Source organism: Danio aesculapii, chromosome 11 (genome assembly GCF_903798145.1).
Source record: "Danio aesculapii chromosome 11, fDanAes4.1, whole genome shotgun sequence".
Lineage (NCBI taxonomy): Eukaryota > Metazoa > Chordata > Actinopteri > Cypriniformes > Danionidae > Danio > Danio aesculapii.
The window spans coordinates 17,142,716-17,154,888 of NC_079445.1; positions in this window are offsets into that span (position 1 = coordinate 17,142,716).

The following is a 12,173-nucleotide window of genomic DNA, read 5'->3' on the forward strand; positions in this document are numbered from 1 at the left end:
ATGTTGCAGCAGAAATCAAAACTCATCAGATCAGGCAACGCTTTTCCAATCTTCTATTGTCCAAGTTTGGTGAGCCTGTGTGAATTGTAGCCTCAGTTTCCTGCTTTCAGGAGTGGCACCCGATGTGGTCTTCTGCTGCTGTAGCCCATCCAGCTCAAGCTTGGACAGGTTGTGCATTCAGAAATGCTCTTCTGCATATCTCAATTGTAACAAGTGTTTATTTAATTCCCTGTTGCCTTTCTATCAGCTCAAACCAATCTGGCCATTCTCCTCTGTGATCACAGAACTGCCACTTACTGGATATTTTCTCTTTTTCAGATCATTCTCTGTAAACCCTAAAGATGGTTGTGCTGTGAAAATCCCAGTAGATCAGAAGTTTCTGAAATACTCAGAACAGCCCGTTTGGCACCAACAACCATGCCACGTTTAAAGTCACTTAAATCACCTTTCTAATGTATTGTGAGTAATGAACTAATGCTAACAAATATAAATAAATACTAAATGTACTGTTCACTGTTTGTTCACGTTAGTAAATACATTAACTATCAATAACTAATGAACTTTTTGTACCTTCACAGCAATAAAAATGGGTTCCTTCAGTCTTAAAAAAAACCCAAAAACGCTGTGTTCTTTCAACTTAGATTTGGGTCAAATATGGAGAAATGTAACTGTTAATTTGTAAAATTATTTTAAATTAAGTTATTAATCTAATGGTTGGGTTTGTCAGTATTTAACCCACATGGATATGTTACATTTTTGTCTTGCTTTGCTGGGATCGTTAAATATGCATTCAGATTCCTTGAACATTTAAAGATTGAAATACTGGGGTAATACCAATAACCTAAAAAAATTTTTAAAAATCTGGGCATTGGATCAAATGTGGACAAACATAACAGTTGGGTCAAAAAAAGTAATTTAAATTTAAAATTAAACATGGGTTTGTCCATATTTGACTAAATGTTGGGTCAAAACAATTCAACTCATTTGTGTGTGTGTGTGTGTGTGTGTGTGTGTGTGTGTGTGTGTGTGTGTGTGTGTGTGTGTGTGTGTGTGTGTGTGTGTGTGTGTGTGTGTGTAGACAGGGGCATTCAAAAAGTGGTAAAACTAATTGATGAATGTATGAACTTCCAAGAAGCTTTAATTGAACCCTCATAAAAAAACAACTCCTGACACAAAGCAAAATAAAAATCCCCCATATTAAAAAAATATGTGTATTTAGAAAAATAATATATTTTTTAATTATTGTCCAGTAATTTTAGCTATCACAGGGTGGCGCTGTTTGTTCACAGGAAAGCTGCAGAGTGTAGGATAATCAGCTTTTAATAAGAGCTAAAGAGTTTTTAAATTTATTTAATGTGATATATGAGAATACTCCACTGAAAACACTTCTTATTTGCAATTTTACCCTTGTTGTAGCTTTTAGTATTTCTTTTTTAAATATGAAGTTAAGTTTTAACCTATTTAAACCATAAAAAAGATTTAACAGAAAAAGTGTTGATAAACATAGTATCTTTTACTATTTTAACCCTAGTGTATTGTTTAAATTGACTCTAGCCCTCCAGGATTTTGTAAGTCCAATGGGTTTTTATACAAAAATTTTTGTTTGCATATTTTTGAAGCAAACAATGGTAAACGTGTTGAAAAAGGCTATCACAAAATAATTTTAGGCAGCTATAAAAATGTGGGACTACTACTACTACTACTACTACTACTACTACTACTAATTATTATTATTATTATTATTATTATTATTATTATTATTATTATTATTATTATTAAAGATCTCATTTTACCCTAGTGTTGCTCTGTAATTTTAGAACAAAATAATCAAATTATTGGTTAAAAAAGGTAATTTATATATTATTAAAATACCAAAACAAACCAACAAACAAACAAATAAAAAACTGCAAACATCACAAATGTGAGCTTTAAATGAACAATATCACATGGTTAAAGGGCTCCTATCATTTATTCATTCATTCATTTTCTTCTCGGCTTAGTCCTTTTATTAATCCGGGGTTGCCACAGCGGAATGAACCGCCAACTTTTCCAGCACATGTTTTACACAGCGGATGCCCTTTCAGCCACAACCCATCTCTGGGAAAGGGCTCCTATCATGCAAAATCTAATTTTAGAAGTTGTTTGAACAGAACTGTGTGCAGGTGAGTCCACAGTCATATTGAAGTGATAGAAACACAACAAGTCTTTTTTAATTTCCTGATGTTAAAAAAGGAGCCAAATGCACTGATTTTGAGGCCTACTGCAATGTGATGTAGGAGTGCAGTTTTCCCTGCCCACAGAATGACAGGAGCATGTTAACATGTCTCCGTTTAATTATATCCACAAGACAGGATTTGCAAAGAAACTTGGATCAAAAGTTCTGTTCCAATTCAGCACATCTGCATTGTGTCGGTGCAACTACAAACGAGGATGCTTTGACCACACAACGGAAGTCCTGATTTGTAGACGTTAAATCTGGTTTATTTTGTACAGTAACAAAACGTATATACATACAGAAATTAATAGTAACTTGTATCCTGTCACATTTGCCGCAAGTAGATGTGCAAAAACAAATGTGTGTACTGCGAACTTTGTAATGGCATTTGTGTGGGACTCATCATTGCAGAAAGGCTTGAATAAACTTCACAACAAATACATCAAATAACCATTAGGAAAATTCTAATAGTTCAGTCTTACTTTTGACTCGAAAACTGTACCTCTGATTCATCTATGTCTGTCTCTGTTATTGACTGCTGTTTATAAAATGTTACGCAGGATGTTGTATGCCCTAACATGTCAGAATGGTCAGTGTTGAGAACCAGATCATTTGCATTTAAAGGCACAGGTTACAAATACAACTTTAATTTTCTGTGACCTCAAAATTGACACTTTCAGCAGGGTATAATAAATTATCTGATGGGAATTTTTGAGCTGAAACTTTATATAAATATTCTGGAGACACCAAAGACTTATCTTACATCTTGTAAAGAGGTAAAATATGAGCCCTTTAAAACAATCTATAAAAGTCTTATATTATATTAAATGTATCGTATCTTATCTTATCTTATATTAAAACAAGTTAACATTAGTCACTGCTCAATGACAATGCCAAAGTCCTGATCTGTTTAAAAGCACAATTGTGTTAACTGCAATGTGACTCCAGTATGGATTTAGTTAAAGGATGTTAAGGATGTCCTTATGTTAAGAGATTCTGAGAGCGTTAAATTAGTCAAGGGTGCTAATAATAGCTGATCGACACACTGAAATACCACTGAGCAGAACACAGTAATTGTTCTTCCGTTTTATCAGAGCCAATCTGCACAGGCAAATGACATAATGGTTCTGAATCTGCTAGGAGACGGTCAGACAATGTTAATAAAATTAGCTTCATTAACATTCCTGCAGCTCGTCATTAATGTTCAGCTGCCGTCCTGTCGAGTGCATAACTGAAAATCGATCATTAATCTTGTAAATGAGTGTGTAAGCAGATGCACTCACTTCCACATCACAAGGTCAACGTGCAAAGCAGATATTCAACCTTGGTGTGAATGGCCCCTAAAATGTTATACATAACACCTCTATATATATATAAAATACATACCTCAATGTATCATCAGTAGCCACAAATATTGATTTTGCTTTTATACGTGTTATTATTATTATTATTATTCTAAAGGTGTTTGTAGCATCATATTTGGATTTATAAATCAGTAAGAACAACAATTTCAGCTCAACTGTTTCTGTGGGGAAAAAAAGCAAAGGCGGTTTTGGTTATTAAGTTCATGTTTAGTTGTTTTGGGTTTGATAAAGTTTCGACACCATTGCAACGTACGCTACACAGCTAACCTTCTACTAAACAAAAATGATTCTGGTTTAAAGATAGACCCAAACCGGACCAATCAGCTTTGAACGTCTATGCGTCTTTTACAAAATTCAAGTATTTTCCTTCGGCTTAGGCCCTTTATTCATCAGCAGTCACCACAGCAGAATGAACCACCAACTTATCCAGCATATGTTTTACACAGTGGAAGCACCTCCAGCCGCAACAGGGTTCTGGGAAACACCAATACTAAAAGCATTTTTGAGTAATTGTTTTTTTGCTAGTAATAATTAGATTATATTATGTAAATTATCAATATTTATAGGCCTATTATATATTCAAATACTTTAAATTGAACATTTGTAATGCCTTTAAATGACATTTACATTTAAATATTAACATTCAAATCACCTTTAATATGTAAAGTTTTTATCAATGGCTGTCTTTTGAGTTTGCGAACCTACCTACATTATTAAAATGAATTATTAATTTGCATTGATTAATGTTTACCCTAAGTTCCTTTCTCAAACCTTCATTGAATCAATATTTCAGCCTTGTACACTACCTAATAAAAGTCTTGTCGTTGATCTTAGTTGTAAGAGCAACAAATAATAACCTGACTTCTAGTTGATCCTTTGGAAAAGTGGCAGACGGTAGAACTTTCCAATGAATCATCTGTTGAACTGCAGACCTATTAGAACCCGCATGGACCCAAGATTTTCACAGATATCAGTCGAGTTTGGTGAAGGAAAAATCATGGTTTAGGGTTACATTCAGTATGGGGGCATGCAAGAGTTCTTCAGAGTGGATGGCAACATCAACAGCCTGAGGTATCAAGACATTTGTGCTGCCCATTACATAACAAACCACAGGAGAGGGCAAATTCTCCAGCAGGACAGCGCTCCTTCTCATACTTCAGCCTCCACATCAAAATTCCTGAAAGCAAACTCATGGTCCAACCCAGTCACCAGAAATGGACATTATTACGGACATTATTAAGCATGTCTGGGGTAAGATGAAGGAGGAGGCATTAAAGATGAATACAAAGAGTCTTGATGATCTCTGGGAGCCCTGCAAGAACGCTTTCTTTGCCATTCCAGATGACTTTATTAATAAGTTATTTGAGTCATTGCAGAGATGTATGGATGCAGCCCTCCTAGCTCATACACAATATTAATTCTTTTTCCACTGTACCATGACTTAATATTCTATGCTGTACATTATTTCTGTTAAGCAACAAGACTTATGTCTGAGCAAAATTAGATCTTACTGTCCTCGTTAAATAATTAAAACTCAAAGCATGATCATATTTTATTTTGGTAAAAAAAAGCCTAATGGCCTTTGATATAAGCCACTTCTAAAACCAAATGATCAACTAGTCAAGTTATTATTTGTTGCTCCTAAAACTTGGATAAGCGTCAAGACTTTTGTCAGGTAGTATCAATGTGTTTAAATGCCTTCTATTTCTGATAACTGACAGTCTCATGTGTTGTGTCATTGGCGGTTTGCTGCATGTCACACGTGCTCCGGGGTTAATAACTAACTCTGGGTTAAACTTCCCCTTTTACAAATGACTTCAAGTTATATGTAACTCTTTTAGATCAAACACAAAACAAAAAGCACTGAAAATGTAATGCTCAGAAAACATTTCAATTCATTATATTATTACATATTGTTATATTATTGTTAATACATTTTTTATGTTATGTCTGTCAGCTAATGGTAAACTATGTTTAAATATGTGAAAATGCAATATCTCCTTTTGAGCATTGAATTAATAAAGTGAAAAATAAACCAGCTAACTTAATGCAAACTTAACCAGTCTGCATTTCCTTGATTTGTCAACCTGAAACTGACTCTGCAACCATGAGTTTGTTGAACAAGCCTCTGAGGATGAGTAAACTAACATATTTTCATTTATGAAATAACTATCTATTTAACCATTATGGATGACAAAAATGTCAAATTTGATGCGGTAATCAGCTGGTTCATAAAGATCACCATAATGTGCTAGTAATTGTGCTTTAGTAGGCCTGTGTGTGTGTGTGTAAGTGCACAGATGGGCATGCTTCAGTAAGGTCATTACCATCTGTAAAATGACTGGGGCTGCAGCTGGAAATCACAGGGCTTTTGGCACTTTGGGATTATCTCCTATGTGTGAGTAAGAAATGGATGTCTCTATGAATGTTAAACAGTCCTGCGACCTCCTGATCCCAGGATTATGAGCTCTGAATTGCTCCATTTAGCTGCGGTGGCATCACAATGTAGACACACACGGGTCATTGTATTGGATTTGTGTGTTGTCATTGTTGACAAATACCACAGGTTGCTCTATTGGTATTTCTGAATGGATTTTAAAGAGACAGTTCACCCAAAAAATGAAAATTTACTTATTTACCCAACCTCAAGTGATTCCAAACCTTTATGAGTTCCTTTTTTTATGTTGGACACAAAGGAAGATATTTTGAAGAACGTTAGAAACCGATTACTATACCGGTTCCATAGTAGAAAAATCAACAATTACTATGCAAGTCAATGGTTATCGCTTTCCAAAAAAAAGAAACTCAAACGTGTTTGTAAAAAAGTGAACGGTGAGGTTTTTTAGTTCAGAATGTTTAGTTTTGGGTGAACTATCCCTTTAATTTGGGTTCACTGAGTCTATACATAATGCATTGTGAATTGTGGATCATTGTTTCAGATAATACATTCATAGTGTTTTAAATTAGCAATATGCATGATAGGCTTCTGAATGAATGGATGTGTGGGTTTTCTTATAATGAAGCAAAATAAGACACTCAAGGGGTTTGATGTCATACATTTGGCATGTGATGGTGACATCCAGCTGGAGAGATGAGAATCTCATCAATGGATAAAATCATGCAGAAATTAAATCTTCATATTCAGTCTACCATATCACATCCTGAATGGGAAATGAACCAGCGCTGCACCTTCTATAAGGATGAGGTTTGAATTATAAAAAGGCAAACTGTTCTGTGATTTTAACAAAATATACATATACACTTTATTAGGTACACCTGTCCAACTGCTCGTTAACGCAAATGTCTAATCAGCCAATCACATGGCTGCAACTCAATGCATTTAGGCTTGTAGACATGGTCAAGACGATCTGTTGCAGTTCAAACGTAGCCTCAGAATGAGGAAGATAGGTGATTTAAGTGACCCTACTATCCGACATTCAGATAGTAGGGTTAGAATAAAAGCATGGATCCATCCTGCCTTGAACGGTTCAGGCTGGTGGTGGTGGTGTAATGGTGAGGGGGATATTTTCTTTGTACACTTTGGGCCCATTAGTACCAATTGAGCATCGTGTCAACACCACAACCTACCTGAGTATTGTTGCTGACCATGTCCATCCCTTTACAGTGTACCCATCTTCTGATGGCTACTTAAAAAATAAAGTGCAAGTCATCTCAGACTGGTTTCTTGAACACGACAATGAGTTCACTGTACTCAAATGGCCTACACAGTCACCACATCTCAATCCAATAGAGCATCTTTGAGATGTGGTGGAGATGTGGGAGATTCGCATTATAGCTGTGCAGCTGACAAATCTGCAGCAACTGCGTGAGGATATCATGTCAATATGGATCAAAATCTCTGAGGAATATTTCCAGTATATTGTTGAATCTATGCCAAGAAGGATTAAGGCAGTTCTGAAGGCAAAAGGGGGTCCAACCTGGTACTAGTAAGGCGTACCTAATAAAGTGACCGGTGAGTGTATGTTTTCCAGAGCACATTGAAATGAACATGTTTATTGTCCAACATTGATGATCTGAGAGCACTCAAACAGCGTGTAAATTTCACGTATCTTGTTGCCTGCATGACTTCAGTCAGTATAAAGTTAGTCAGCTCACATTTTTCACTGGTAAACAGACAAATTGTTTCCACCTGATACTGTAACCATAGCAACAGCAGGAAGCTCAAGCACTTTTTACTCTTTTTAGAGCAGTGACTAAACATACTGTCAATACAGAGCTCTAGATCAAGACACAAAAGATTCAACCTATTTCTACATCCATGTTTTCAATTGTAAAGAGTTAGTTTACCAAAAAAGAAAATTCTGTTCTCAAATTTCTCAATTCACTCACACCTGCAGTTCTCCACAATGGACGTCCAGCGTTCTTCAGCCTCCGGCGCCTAGACTGCAGCTCTGCACAATAAGTTTGGCCAGAGGAGAAATAGTTGTGCCCAACAGAGCCTGGTTTCTCTCAAGGCTTTTTTCCCTTCACTTCGTCAATTGGTGAAGTTTGTTCCTTGCCACTGGCTTGTTTGGTTTGGGACTTGTGGAGCTGCGCATCGATGTATTTGCTCTTCAGAGTTTGGACTCTCAGCAATGAAAATTAAACCACACTAAACTGAATTAAGCTGAAATTCAACTGTGAAAACTGGACTGACAGTTTCAATTTACTAGAACTTTAAGCTGCTTTGACACAATAGACATTGTAAAAGCGTTATAGAAATAAACATGAATTAAATTGAATGAATTTTTCATCATCATGTTGTTCCAAAGCCCCACGACCCTCGTTCATCTTCAGAGCGCAAATTAAGACATTTTAGACGAAATCCTGGAGCTCTCTCGTTTCTTCAAAGTCCAGAAATACCAGAAACAATGCTAAAACATTCCATATGACTTCACCGGTCCACAAGTATTATCATATAAAAATCCTAGAATACTTTTGTGCAGCAAAAACTCATGTTAATCTGGCCATACTATAATTATGTGACAATTTATAAGGCTATTGGATGTTAGTACTGTGCAATAAAGCTCCAATAGTTAACATTGGCTAATTTAACTAACCTCAAAATGAAAACTACAATGTTAAGTTATTAGTTAATGCCTAAAATGGGTTAAAATCATAGCAAAAATCTGATTACAACCATTTTAGCCTCTTTGCTCTTTACAAATGTATGCACATTTGAGGTGTTAGATTTACTGCAATTCATGAACCACAGATTAAATAAATCAATATTAGTTACATAAATCCAAACTTCAAATAGATTGGAGTGGTGTAGACTTAAAATATTCAAATGAATAGAAAAAAACAGAAATGCATGACTGCTTTGACTATTTTCTGAAGTGAATTAACATGGACTACCTTGGTTGCAGATGAACATTATGACAAGTATTTTACACATATTTTATCTAACAAATGTTGCTTTGGCCATGTATACATCTTATTAACTTCAAAACGTCCAATGTTTCTATTTGTATTAATTCAGTTTGAAACTGAATGAATTAAACAGGGCTTTGAAACACACAAGCAAGAGTGTTAGGAATTGGTTCATGCAAAAGGTTAATAGTTCTAACTTTAATGCCTTAAGAGATAAATTATAATTTAAAACTCTGGCTGAAGACAATAACATTTAAATAGCAATAGCAGCAGCTGGCTCTTTCAAGTCATGAAATAATGACAGCGATGATCATGTCACGCCATTGAAAAGTGCTTTCTTCAGTTACCTCAGACATAAATGCTCTAAAAGCATAAAGTTAAACCACAAATTGCTGAACCGACATGTCATTTCCACAATAGATGGATAGACTATAAACTCACATATTTTATATCTATATATTGTTTTAATGGTTATAAGTATAATGCCTGCTCAGGGTTCTGGCCCTTAGATTAATTTCAGCCATGGCCCACAGATTATTATAGGGTCATAAGTGGGATGAATGTCAACCCTGTGAGTCTCTCTCTGCTTTTATGAGGTATTCCTTCAATAAAATACAGTAGAGATTCTGGATTATTCATTCAGAAATGATTTAAAGAGCAAAAACGGTTATTGATACGTTATCTAAAACATTTCTGATCTTATCAAATATTAAATGAATGTACTTGATCTTTCTGTAGGTAGAGGAAAGAGAAAATAAAGAACAAGACCAAGGTTTCGCCACCTAAAATGTGGTAAATGGGCACAGACAGGAGCATTTGTGTATGCAAACTCACTTTCACACAAGCTATCAGGAGAACAGAAACACTGGCTGATTGCAATCCATTTGCAAATCATTTGAAATTGTCAAAAAAACTGACACGGGCCACCGAGCTTAACGGCAAAGACAGGTCTGACACTTTCCATTATGACTATAAGACACGCCTGGGCTGTTTCACAATTTCATGCTTTTGCTTTGTCTGCAATATCAGCCCTCGGTGGACCTCTGGGAGCCATTTTTAACACTATATCATGCAGTCTGTGCCAATATGCAGTTCTTTCAAAATTGGCCCTGACATCTAGCAAAACTTGCTATGAAAAACAGTGTGGCTAAATAACCATCAAACAGAAATGTGGTTCATGTTCTGGAGTGTCATGGAGAGGTTGAACAATTAATGCATGAAGCATTAGGAATGTTTTGATAAAAGAAATCTAAATTGTAAAGAGTTTTTGATGTACTGAAGCATTTCGATTTTAGACAGTTTTAGTCAGGAACAACACAATTTAAGCTGCGAAGTCCAGTTTGTGAATAAACCCTTATTTTAAGGCAAATCTATTTAAAAAAATATCGGTTCAGATTCGTTCAGATTCTTAAGTTCATTTCACAACTCAATTGATCTAATTATCATTATTAGATTTTTGAAGAACTACTTTACAAATTAGTAATATTGAAATGTTATTTTAGAACTATTATATGCAATATTGTATATTGTATTACATTATATTGTATTGCTTACATTTTGAGGAAAAAGTAAACTGGCATAAAACATTCTGAACAAATGAGTCATGACTGAAGTTATGCCAGCTAACAGAATGTACATCTAACATACAAATATGAATGTTCTGGAAACGTTATCTGCAGAATCTTTTATTTTTTTGGTGACTAAAAAATTCAACAATGCGAAAAACTAAAGCAAACCAAACAACTAAACATCCACACACAAAACCTACTGTAAATGAGAATGTTCTAGAAACATTCCCCTAACCTAAAAGGAACCCAGGTTTATTCTGAAACGTACCCCTATATACATTTCTGGAGAGAGTAAAACATGTCCAGGACGTAGGTTTTTGTTTTCCAAATCCACCAGAGGCCTTTTCAGACCTCAAATTTCTCTCGCGAGTGTCACTCACGCCTGCTGTTCTCGCGTAAATCCACCAGAGGCCGCTGTTGACTGACTTACTGACTGACAGACTGACTGATCCCCCACCCTAAACCCAATTGGATAGTGTTAGTGGACCAAATTTTCAGATTTTACTACATTCTCACACTGTTATTTACTTGTTTATTTTACCTTTGGGTTTCTGTTTGTCTTACCCGCTATCTGGAACCATTCTTCACCAAACTCAAACCCTGTCGTCGGGGTCAACTCCGCTGTGCATTTCAAGTTCGCCAACATATGTGTCGAGCTACCGGACAAACTGGTAACAGCAGAAAAGCAGTTCACATGCAGGTAATCGGTCAGCTGATGATGAAATCTGTGGTAATGCTGCTTTATGGCTTTCATAAACCTTACCAAAATGAACCAGGTTTTATTCTAATAAAAGTGTAGTAACAATGTTTTTGTTCTTATTGATTACCATTTGTATGATGCTAATTATTTTGAAAACTTCCAGAATATGTAATGCCTTATGAGAAAGCTTTCATCAGTTTCTCAGTACAAATCTGTCTTTTCTGTCAATAGCTGTCATAATTTCAACTGCTATTCATCATTCTCTGAGGTAAAGGAGAGAAAACAGAATGATAGAGGGAGCAAAGGAAAGTCGGCAGAGATACAGAAAGAAAAACCGTCCATAGATGAGGTTTATGCAGCTGGTTATACCATAAGATCGTAATCTAAACGTTCCTTCAAGACTCTTCTGACCACTACTCAGTATATATGAGGACAAACATTCCTCACACAGTAGCAGAAAGCATCTCATATTTCTTGCCCTTTGGGTACATTAAATCTAGTTACTTTTAAATACGTTCAGATACATATTTCAGTCTTATAGCACAAGAGACTGCGGTCATGGTTTATGTATGCATATCTGAAAACCACATATGTATTAGCGTATTAGCCAGCGGCTAAAATAGCATTCTGAATTTGTAAAATTATATTCTTGTATCTTATTGCTTTAACAGCAGCATTATTGACAGAATTATGGTTTAGATCCCAAAGTTACAGCTAGAGAAGCAAAAACGGTCCCCCACCTTTAAAACCCCAGTAAAAAAAAATGAATTCTTGAATTTTCATAAGCTGTCATTAGCAATGAGGTGTATCACTAAGCAAGGCGAGCCATTTGGATCCTACATTGAACTGTGATCTTCTGCATTAATGCATTGAGCAGATGGCGAGTGTGTTGGTGTCTAATCTGAGTCACAGATCACAGATGATGAAGAACCAAGAGCCGTCAATCACATCTC